Raw genomic sequence first — 11,236 nt, 5'->3', positions numbered from 1 at the left:
AGGTTTGGCATTGTGACATATAAAAAGAGAAACATAACATAAGAATATGAAGCAGCAACATTTACCTCTAGGGAGATCCCAAAAATCTATCTATTAGAGAAGGCCCATGAGACAAGTCTTTTTTTCTTATTTTGGGTGTAAAGGATTTTTGTTCCCACTCTTTAATATGTCATTGACTCTCTTGGCCTTGAGATTTTTAGGGAAGGATGAAAGACCAGGCAGGTCTCAGGACTTGGGCTAAGATGGTTACCCAGTAGGACAGAGCAGAATACTCACCCAGACAACACACCAAACCTGCCCAGTTTAGCTATCCACCAGTTCAGATGACATTGCATATACTTCATAGAACAAAAGGCATTTTGGGAGCTTGGTCAGAAGTCCTACAGGTCAAGTCAAATTCCAGAGATGGGAACGACAACCCCACTACCCTGTGATCTGCCCTCCTGGTGCTTGGCTCATTACTAGGTCCTGCAAGAGCTCCATCTCCACAGTAGAGAAGTGATGGATATCTGCTACAAGTTGAGGAAGCTGAATCTGGCACATCCTGCCACCAGCTTTGAGAATCTCAACAAGGGTCTTCCCTAATGCCCATTGGATGCTGAGGAGCTACTGGCTCTCTTGCTAGAACCCATTCTACTTTTGTTCCACAAGGCAAGTCTTTGGTGTTTTTTGTTGTTGTTTTGTTTTGTTTTTGCTAGACAATGGTGTTAAGTGACTTGCCCAAGGTCATACAACTGGTTGATTATTAAGTGTCTGTGGCTGGATTTGAACTCAGGTCCTCCTGACTCCAGGACTGGTGTTCTATTCACTGTGCCACCTAACTGCACCCCTCTCCCCATGAGACTAGTCTTGAAAAAGAACTGAAGATTTTTAAGACATATGAATGAGGAGGAAGTGAATTATAGGTGTGGAACACAGCTTGAACAAAAGTACAGAACAAAAGGAGAATGAGACCTGGTCTGGGGGAAGAGAACATAGGCAAGTTGGGTTAGAAAATAGGTGAAAAAAGCAATAGATTGGGGGGGAAGAGGTGGAAGCTGGGAGGAAGGGGCTTTTACGTGGTGAGCTGAGGCATTTATATTTTATTCCCGCAGATAAGAGGGAAGCATTGGTGTTATTTGATAACTTCAACATTATGGTGGCATACTTAGAGAGAATAGAGAGGCATCGTCTCACATCCTTCACAACACCAAGGCCTCTATTTGATCTAAACTTTGTATCTTCCTGAATATTGGGTGTTCTGCACCAAAAAAAAAAATCCTTAAGACATGCTTGCTGAATGAATACCACTACACACAAGTATGGATGGATTCTAGAGGTGTCAGCATATGACAGTGTCATTCTAATTGAGAAAATATGCAAAAATAAAAAAAGTACATCTTGGTGTGGCAGTGATGGATTGAATCTTTTCAAGACTGGCCTTTGAGTGAGGTTCCTACTGCTCAATGTTTCATTTCCAACTTTATAGTTTCAAAAATTCTGTCCCATGGGTGATCAGATCTAGAGAATTGAAGGCCTCCTGCCAAACACTGCAGACTTTAACTTATAAACTAAAGCATTTTTTTCACTTATAGTGGAAATTCTTCCTTTCTATTGGTCAGAATAATCATGTCAGCTGCTATCCAAAGCCTTGCCTTCCTGGGATAAAGGAACCTGAAAAGTAAATGAATGATCTGAAAATTGCCTGGCTAGGATCAGAGCAAAGGGAGTTAGATAGTCTTATGAGATATTTCATTCTCGGCAGTCAGAAAACCTGGAGAACCTTCCCTGCTCTATTACAGATCATAACTGTTCAAGTGACCTGAATCCTTATGTGTACCATATAATAAACAGTATATGTTCTCCTTTGCACAGATGTTGGATAAACTTTGAGAAATGCTTTCTTTTCGGCTATCCTTTTACTATATATCTTGTTGGTGTTGAAAAGCTCTTAGTCAGAATGCAACTTCAATTTTCAATACGTCACATTTTTTGTTCTTATATTTTTAGATGGATTTCTTTCATTATGAATACTCAGAGAGGAATCTTAATCACAGCCACATATTTGCAAACTTGTCCTTTATTCAGAAATCCATTTTTAACATCAATATTCTACTTGTGGGTACTATGTGGCAGTGAATCATGGTGCATCCAAATTGACAAAGGATCAAAATTGTGGGTGCTGAGAAAAAAGCAAAGGAGAGATGATTGGTGGTAGTAATATCAAGATTATGCATGATTCCTGGTATAAAAGAAGTGTCTCAAAAGATATAGTCTATAAAATTTAGTATCTAAAAAGGAGGCTGACTGGTCTTATGGTGAGAGTGAGATATAAGAGATGGACAATGTGAGGGCAGCCCTGGCAAAAGTTTAGATCTACAGGATCCTGAATGCTTTTGGTAAATTTCTTATAAAGAATTCATGGGAAGATCATAAGATGTGGATGTTCAGGTTGTTCATCCTTCATTGTTTAAGAGAATTAGTGACATCACAGAATGCTATCTTGACTTATTCATGAATTGAATTTAAGCAAGACAAAGTTGTACAAAGTCATCAAACTCACTCTCTTCCAGAATCACTGGAGGCATCTAGAGGCATCTTCAATGTCTGACCAATCTCTAAATGTTATCTACTTTAGCCACCATCATGGCCATTGGGCCATTATTTGCCCATTCAATTTGAGAAAGTCTTCACAAACTTCATCAACAAGTTTGCGTCCAGTCAGTTATTCTCAACCAGATTCAGATCATCTCCCAAGATGGTTTTACCAGGGTGTGGCTATTGCAAATGATTTAACTTCTTGTAGCCTCATGTGAGAATTAGATGAAAGGTAGACACCAAAAGTGGTTAAGTAGTTCTGAAAAGGGTTCACCAAACTCTCAGCCAGAGGTTATAGTCCTTCCTGAGTATCCCATACACTATAAGAAATAATGAAAGAGGAAAGAAAAACCTTAGAGCTTACAGAATGAAATGAGTAGATCCAAGAAAGCAATGTTACTGATGACTATGCTATTGTAAAGGAAAACATTTATGAACAACTTAAAAATTCTGATCACAGTAAAAAACCAATTATGACTGCAGAAGACTATGGCTCCTACCTTTTGGCAGAGAAGTCATAAACTAGAGTGGCAGAATGAAACATATATTTTCAGACACAGTTAATGTGGATTTGTCTTACATATTATTTTCCTGGATCTACTTTGTTTTGCATCAGTTCATATAAATCCTGTTTTGGCTTCTAAATCATGTGTTTTTCTTTCTATAGAATTTCCTATTTTAAAATGCAATTTTATTTAATATTATCTTTTTATTATACCTTATGTTCATCATCAGATTTTGAAAAGTTTTATTTATTTAGCTGCTGATGATATGTTGCTTTCGTTTGACTTACGGGAATAAATTTGAATCATATACTCAATGAGTTGAATCAGAGGGTTAAGGTCACTATTTGAAGATCATAAGAATGTGTCATTTAGAAGATCTAAAAATGTAGGAGACTCAGAGGGAATCTAGAACAGTCTCTTCCTGAGTTCAAATCTGGCCTCAGACACTTAATAATTGCCTAGCTGTGTGACCTTGGGCAAGTCAGTTAACCCCATTGCCTTAATTAAATTAAAAAAAATAAAGTTTAGAACAACCTATTTTTATAAATGAAGACATTGTGGTCTAGGAAGTTTCATTTGACTTACCCAAGGTAATATAATAAGCATCAGCGATGAGTTTTGAAATCAGGTTCTTTGATTCCAAGCCCAATGCTTGTCACATCACGGAGGGAAATCTGGAGTCAAAAACTTTTGCTGATGCTTATTTGCATAGTCTTGGACAAGACAAATGGACCTTCCTAGGTCACAGTGTCCTAGAGTAAAATGAAGTATAGATAGTGTATTCCTTTGAGGTTCCCTCCAGCTCTAATTCTAGGATTCTGCGTGAAATTTTGGACAAATCCTTGAGTCCTAGCTTCCTCATCTGTAAAAGGAGAGTGTTTGATTAGATGGCCTGAGTCCCCTTCCAGTTTTAGATCTACCATTCTAATGGAAGGAGACATCAGTGTAATCATGGATCCCTTGAAGACCTAAAGTAAATTTGAACATAAATTCTTCTGGGAAAATTTTTACAGTCAGCTAATCACATCTACCATGAGTTGATTCTTTACTTTTACCTAAATTGGGAAAAATAAATTTCCTTTTGGGCCCCAGTGATTCTGTCCTTCATCAGTAAGATGGTAACTTACAAAGGGCTAGATGAATACATAACTAATAATGTGGTTAAATATCTAATTCTTTTATGACTGGACCTCACCCATAGGCAATCAAAAATACTTGTTGAATTGAAATTTAAAAACTAAACTATTTGCTTCAACGATATCCGAAGGCTAAAAGGCTAATTTTGTATTGCCTGAAGGGAAAATGTTCCTTTCTGCTGTGGTATTGATTTGTTCTTTTTAAAGGAAAATTATATTTTTTTTTCTAATTATGAAAGAAGGCTAAAAGCTATTGGCTTCCAAAGGTAGACCATACCTAATGGATGAGGAGTGATAAATGGATCATCACTAACTCACTGTATTTGTTACTTTATCCAGGACAATGAGAGAACTATGAGAGGAATTTAAAAAATATTTTGAATCATTTCACTCTGGTCTTGAGTAAATCAATGTTCTGAGCAGAGACTTGGATCTACTCTTATTGTTAGCTTGTTGGAGTTCACTATTGCATTGTGGATTGTCAGTTGACTTTATTTTTTTGCCTTATAGCTATATATATATGTGCAGATATACACATTTATATTTATATATTTATATAAAACATATTAAATGGGTTTTTAATTTACATATAAATATATTTATGTAAATTTGCATTCACATGCAAAATAAATGGCCCTTACTCCTGTGTGGCCTCTTTCTACCTTCCTATTCCCCATGTAGTGGTCATAGAGTGAGTTGAGTAGTGAGGATGAAGGTTAGGAGTCAAAGAGCATTGAGAAACACATTGAGAATCTATGAACATTAACAGCTGTTGGTATTATAAATATGAGATTTATCCAATGACCTACTAACTAACATGAAAAGAACTGAATCATTATCCATGCTGACATTCATACAATAAAGGATACCAGAAAACCAAGGCAAGTCCCCCAAATGGAACAATGACTAACAGGTTCTTCCAAAGTAAAGAAGGTGACTGAGCCAGTTCTTTAAATTCTAAAGCAATTGGAAACATCATGCCATGGGACAATTGATCATATCATAAAAGCATGGAATTTTAGAATTAGAAGTGACATCAATTTAACTCATGCTTACAAAGGAATCCCTGGGACAGTAGACTGAATTAGTGGTGATTGAGACTGCTCTTGAGGCAGCCCATTCCACCTTTGACTAATTCTCCTTTTTAAGAAATTTTCCCTGATATCAAGCTTAGATGGGCCTTGATTCTGCCCTTTAGGGTCAATCAAAGCAAATCTATTTCTTTCTCTAGGTGATAACTTTTAACTGTTAAAGATAACTCTTTGGTAAACCATGACTTCTCTCTATTTCAGTTAATTAAACTAATCCTGTACTGGCATCTGCTGAAGTGCCTTCATCATATCCCTTTGCATACTCCCTAACTTATTGATGTGCTCGATCCCCTGTATCACCTAGAATTGAACACAGTAGCTCAGATGTGATCTGATTGGGATATAATACAACAGGACTATCAGTTCTTTATTCTTAGAAGCTATGCCATTCTTAAATTTTGGGGGCTACTACACTCTGAAGAGCCTTACCCAATGCTTATGATGAGTGTGAGCAAAAGTGCAGCAAAAGACCAGTATTCATTGCAGAGGTTAAAGAGGTCAAAGGAATTCGAGGAAGAATTGGATAAGATCTTTGGAAACAAATCAAAATACAATGTGATTCTCAATTGCTCTGCAAAGTTGGGCACAAGGAAAGAAGATTACAAACACAGTGGAGAACAAGGTTCCCATTTAATAAACAAAAGAAGTCAAAAATCATATGAGACCAGAAGCTTCATACCTATGTGTGAATATGTTCTTTGATGAAAGAACGTCCAAAGGCAGTGAGCATGGTGAACCTTGAACAAGAGGACAAAAAATGAAAATGACAATGAGACAGGGAATATACTGCTGTGGGAGGTAATATTCAGAATTGTGCATGTATAATCAGATCATTGACCAGTTAGAATAAAGCCCAGAGGAGAAGACATTGTAGAATTAGTGTAATTGTAACAGTCTCAAAATGATGTTCAAATAAACAACCTATTTTTCTATATTGACCTCTATGCTAAAATGGCTCAAAGGATATCACACTGGAAATATAGAAATAGAAAATAAAGTAGATCATTTATGAACTTACGGTAAGCACTCAGAGGATAATATAAGTGCTGCACTGATACTCATGAAAGGAAGGAAGGGAAAAAGGCAGAAGGAAAAAGGAAGGAAGGAAGGAAGGAAGAAAGGAAAGAAGGATGGAAGGAAGAAAGAAAGAAAGCCAAGAAATGACAGAAAGGAAGGAAGGAAGGAAGGAAGGAAGGAAGGAAGGAAGGAAGGAAGGAAGGAAGAAAGGAAGAGTAACAAAGAAAGAAAGTAGGGAAGGAAGGAAGATAAAGAGAAAGAGAAAGGAAGAGAGAAAGAGAGTGAGAGGAAGAGAGAGAGAAAGAGAGGAAGAGAGAATGAGAGACAGAAAGAAAGACAAAGGAAAGAAGGAAGGAAGAAAGGAAGGCAGTGGGAAGGAAGCAAGGAGGGAGGAAGGAAGAAAAAACCTGATGTGTTAGATAATCGAAATTCTTTGGGAGACCATATACAGGAATAACCCAGTATAAGAATATGAGGATGGGTTACATGGATACAATATACAATCTACCATAATTGAGGGTTGGGGGGAAAACTCTTGCTGATGCCATTATTAAAATGCTGAATTTCTTGCAGGGAAGAAAAAGGAGGTGTTCAGTCCATATTTATTCAATTAAATCAAGTTGTTTTAGATGTGGTAATTTGCAGGGCATCATGTGACTCTTCAGTTTCTCTATGACTGCTAATTTCCCATTAATGTAGCAAAAGGAGAGACAATGAAAAATGATAGAAATTTAGAGCTGAAAAGACACTTAATCATTTAAAAATAAGCAAACTGAGAACTATGGAGGCTATGGGACTTGCTCATAGTCACATAGCTATTAAAAATCAGAGGGCGGCTAGGTGGTGCAGTGGATAGAGCACCGACCCTGGAGTCAGGAGGACCTGACTTCAAATACGGTCTCAGACACTTAATTACCTAGCTGTGTGGCCTTGGGCAAACCACCTAACCCCATTTGCCTTCCCCCAAAAAAAACTAAACTAAAAAATCAGAGGTAGCATTTGAACTCAGGTTCACTGATTCCAGAATTATCACTAACTGGACAGATAGCCCCTCACCAATGTTTCTTTTGGGGGATTAGATAGATGCTACACCATTAGATGATGTGTTTATGGAAGGTAACATCCTGGTCATCACCACTCATCTTTTTTTTTAAATTTTATTTTTTCCCACCTCCCCCCAGGGTGGCTATAATTAAACATGGACACATACAAACACACACACACACACACACACACACACACACACACACATCTTCATTTTATATATTAAAAACCATGCTTTGTAGTTTGTTCAGTCACACAACTGGTAAGTACCTGAGGCAGGATTCAAAATCACATCTTTCTGACTCCAAACCCTATACTCAATCCACTGCACCTCCAAGTGGCCAAATTTAATGGAAGTGAAAATAAAACCCACATCATGAATGGGTTCAACTTTTCTTTCCTACTGCTGTCCTTAGTTGAAAATAGGTCTATAATCTGCCTACACACAAGAACAGTCATACGACTATTCACTTATATGGGGAAATTCAGGTTTTTTAAAAGGAAATATCTTTTGATATATAAACTTGTGTTTACTTGCAGGCATCACCTGATTTTTCACATTTGTATTGGTGTATTAAATTTTAGTTCCATCCACTTATGACTTCTCTGTTAATTCAGAGAAGCTCTATGATTTTAGAGAGGAATGCAGAAAAATCACTGGAATAGTGATCCAAATAAAAAGAACATTTTCTGGTAGGCAAGTCGAATAAGCATTGGTTTATAGACAGTCTCATTTCTCCATGATTACTTATTCTCCTGTTGGGCCAAAAAAACCCCCTAACAACTCCATTTCATATTGATCAAGAGAAGGGATGGGACTGATTACATCTGTGGGCAAGCAAGCAATTGGCAAAAGAACTAATGTGGTTTTCCTTTCACTGTATTGCAGAAATAAAACCTTACTTTGGAGCAATCTCCAAAGTGCTGTGCTGTGAAGTAGAGAAATTCAGAAATTCTTTTATTCCAGGTAACTTTCCTATTGCTTTGATTTTGAAGGAAAAAAAGGTTCAGAGACCTTTCTTTTCATCTTACTTTGGTCCATTCAGCTTTAGTGTTTCTCCTTTTCAAAAGACAGAACATTTACAAGGAAAAGTTACAGATGAATTTTCCTCCCAGTTCAGCACCATCATTTGCATATTCCCCAAATATGCTCTTTGCCCAGCTCCTTTACACTCAAATTCTCATGTTACTTCTACCATCTGCTTGACTTCAGATAATGAGATATTGTCCAAGCACCATTATTTGTGAACCTCCGGAAATCTACACCATGCTTTGGAGTAATGTTTACTGCTCCAGTGTTTCCTCAAACCATAGCTAATGAGCCCCCACTGGTGTTTCTTTACTAGATCAGATAACTTTTGGAAAGTGGCATGCTGGGCTCCAGTCATCTTATTTTTATTTTATTTTCTCCCACCTTTCCCCAGAATGACTATAATCAAGCATGGATATACATATATGTGTAAATAGATGTAAATACATACTTATACACATACTCACATACACATATACACCAATACACATACTTACATATTTGGTTTGCTTGTATTTCTAATTTTTATTCTCTATTCTACTTCTACTCACTATCTTGCCTTCCTATTCCTTAATCAACTCTCCTTGAAAGAATCCCTCCATTATACACCCTTCTATACTCTACTCCATATTAATCTATATACTCTTTTAAAACCCCCATTTATCTATGCACTTTCTATATGCCCTTTTATTCTTTTCCCTAAACCTCTAACTCATTACCTCCCTATTCCCTCCTCTTATTTTTCTTAATTTAGACTTTTATAGCCATATGTGTGTATGTATGTATGTATATGTATTATTCCCTCTTTAATACATTCCCAATAAGAGTAGGTTTCCAGAACCAGTAGCTCTCCTGCCCCCTCCAATTCCTCAGAATCAATTCTTCTCACATTTCATTTGTATAAGATGATAAAAAATCTTTTCCTAGACCATTTTACTTGTAAGAATCCTATCCTACTAAGCTCTACACCAATCTTTCCTCCTAACTAACCAATAACTAATAACAATCTTGGAATACAGTTTACATTTACACACACACACACACACACACACACACACACACACACACACACAGACACCTATATATAGTAAGCAATTTGCCCTTAGTGAGTTCTTTTTAATTAGTCTTTGATATTTACTTTATATTTCTTTTGGATCTGGTATGTCACATTTTCCATTAAGTTCAGATATTTTTGCAATGAAATCCTCAAAATTTGGCGATTCATTGAGTGACTATTTTTTTTTTTAGGTTTTTGTAAGGCAAACGGGGTTAAGTGGCTTGCCCAAGGCCACACAGTTGGTAATTATTAAGTGTCTGAGACTGGTTTTGAATCCAGGTACTCCTGACTACAAGGCCGGTGCTTTATCCACTGCACCACCTAGCTGCCCAAGTATCTATTTTTTTCATTTAGGATTGTGCTTAATATTTCTGGGTATCATATTTTAAGTTGCAATTCCAGATTTATTTTTTTTTGCTCTTTGATATGTTGTGTTCCAAGACCTGCAAGCTTTTAAAGTACTACTGCTAGGTTTTGTGTAATTCTGCTTTAATTCCACTATGTTTGAATTCTTTTTTCTTATTTCTCTTAATATTTTCTCTTTAACCTGAGGGTTTTGGAATTTAGCTAGATTATTCTTGTAAGTATTCCCCATAGGATTTCTTTCAGGTAGTGATTGATGAGTTTTTCCTATTTCTAATTTGCCCTTTTATTCTAATATTTTAGGGCAATTTTCTTTATTGATTTCTCATATTATTGTATCAAGATTCTTTTTTATGATCAGGTAATCTCATTGTTCTCATTATTATTTGAGGTTTTCTCTTCTTGATCTGTTCTCCAAATCTGTTGTTTTTCTTGTGAGGTGCTTCATCTTTTCATCTATTTTTTCCATTCTTTATTTTTTATTTTAGTATTTCTTTGTCTCATAAATTCTTTGACTTCCCCTTGCTGCATTCTAATTTTCAGAGTCATTCATCATCAGTCATCCTGACCTCTGGCTTGCCACTGAACTCTGATGACTGGTGGAGAGAGAGAGAGGCTGATGACTTTGCCAAGCTATGCCTTGTGATGTTATTAATCCTCTTGGAGAATGAAGGATGGACAATGAAAACCTTGGAAGTAGAGATTTTCTTTTGCCTTTCTTTGCATTCCAAACACTCAGTACAATTCTTGGTACATAGTAGACACTTAATAGATACTTATTGATTGACCAACTATTTCAAAGCAAAAGACACTTAAACAGCAAAGGAAATGACAAAGAAAATTCTACTCATGCATATAGGAAAAATACCGATTCTATCTCTACATTTCTCTATTTTAGGTCAAGACCTATCCACTTCTATGCCTTTAGGATCACAGAAGAGAGATCCAGGAAACAGCTTCATGAATGAAAATTTCCTGTCAGGCAGAAATTTCTTACTACTGTAAGACATGCAAAGTCAGGCCATTACACTGGCCCTCAAATATTCCTTGTTTTCAACACAAGAGGAAGACAGAATAGAACAACTGAAATTCTTATAAGACGGAATCTCAAGCCTGGAACTATGGCCATTCTAGTTGGCACTTGACTTCTCTGGATAGAAACTACAAGGTGAATGGCAAAACTTGCTGCTACTTCTAGGCAAGAAGACTTTAAAGACATGGTCTAGACAACCCCTAGAAGAAAACACGTTGGAAGGACAACCCATCACTGGCTTTTACCACCTTGGTTCTCAGTGTAGCTTCTGTCTCAGAAATTGTCCTGTTAGGAATTAGGGATAGTATCAACAATGTTGTTTTGTTCCTCCTTCCCTCTCCCTTTTCTCTTTTAACTCTGGTTTTTTTTCCTTAACAAGGCA

This window comes from Macrotis lagotis, chromosome 7 (genome assembly GCF_037893015.1).
Source record: "Macrotis lagotis isolate mMagLag1 chromosome 7, bilby.v1.9.chrom.fasta, whole genome shotgun sequence".
NCBI classification, from domain to species: Eukaryota; Metazoa; Chordata; class Mammalia; order Peramelemorphia; family Peramelidae; genus Macrotis; species Macrotis lagotis.
The sequence above is the reverse complement of the archived record's forward strand: the minus strand, read 5'-3'. Positions refer to the sequence as shown.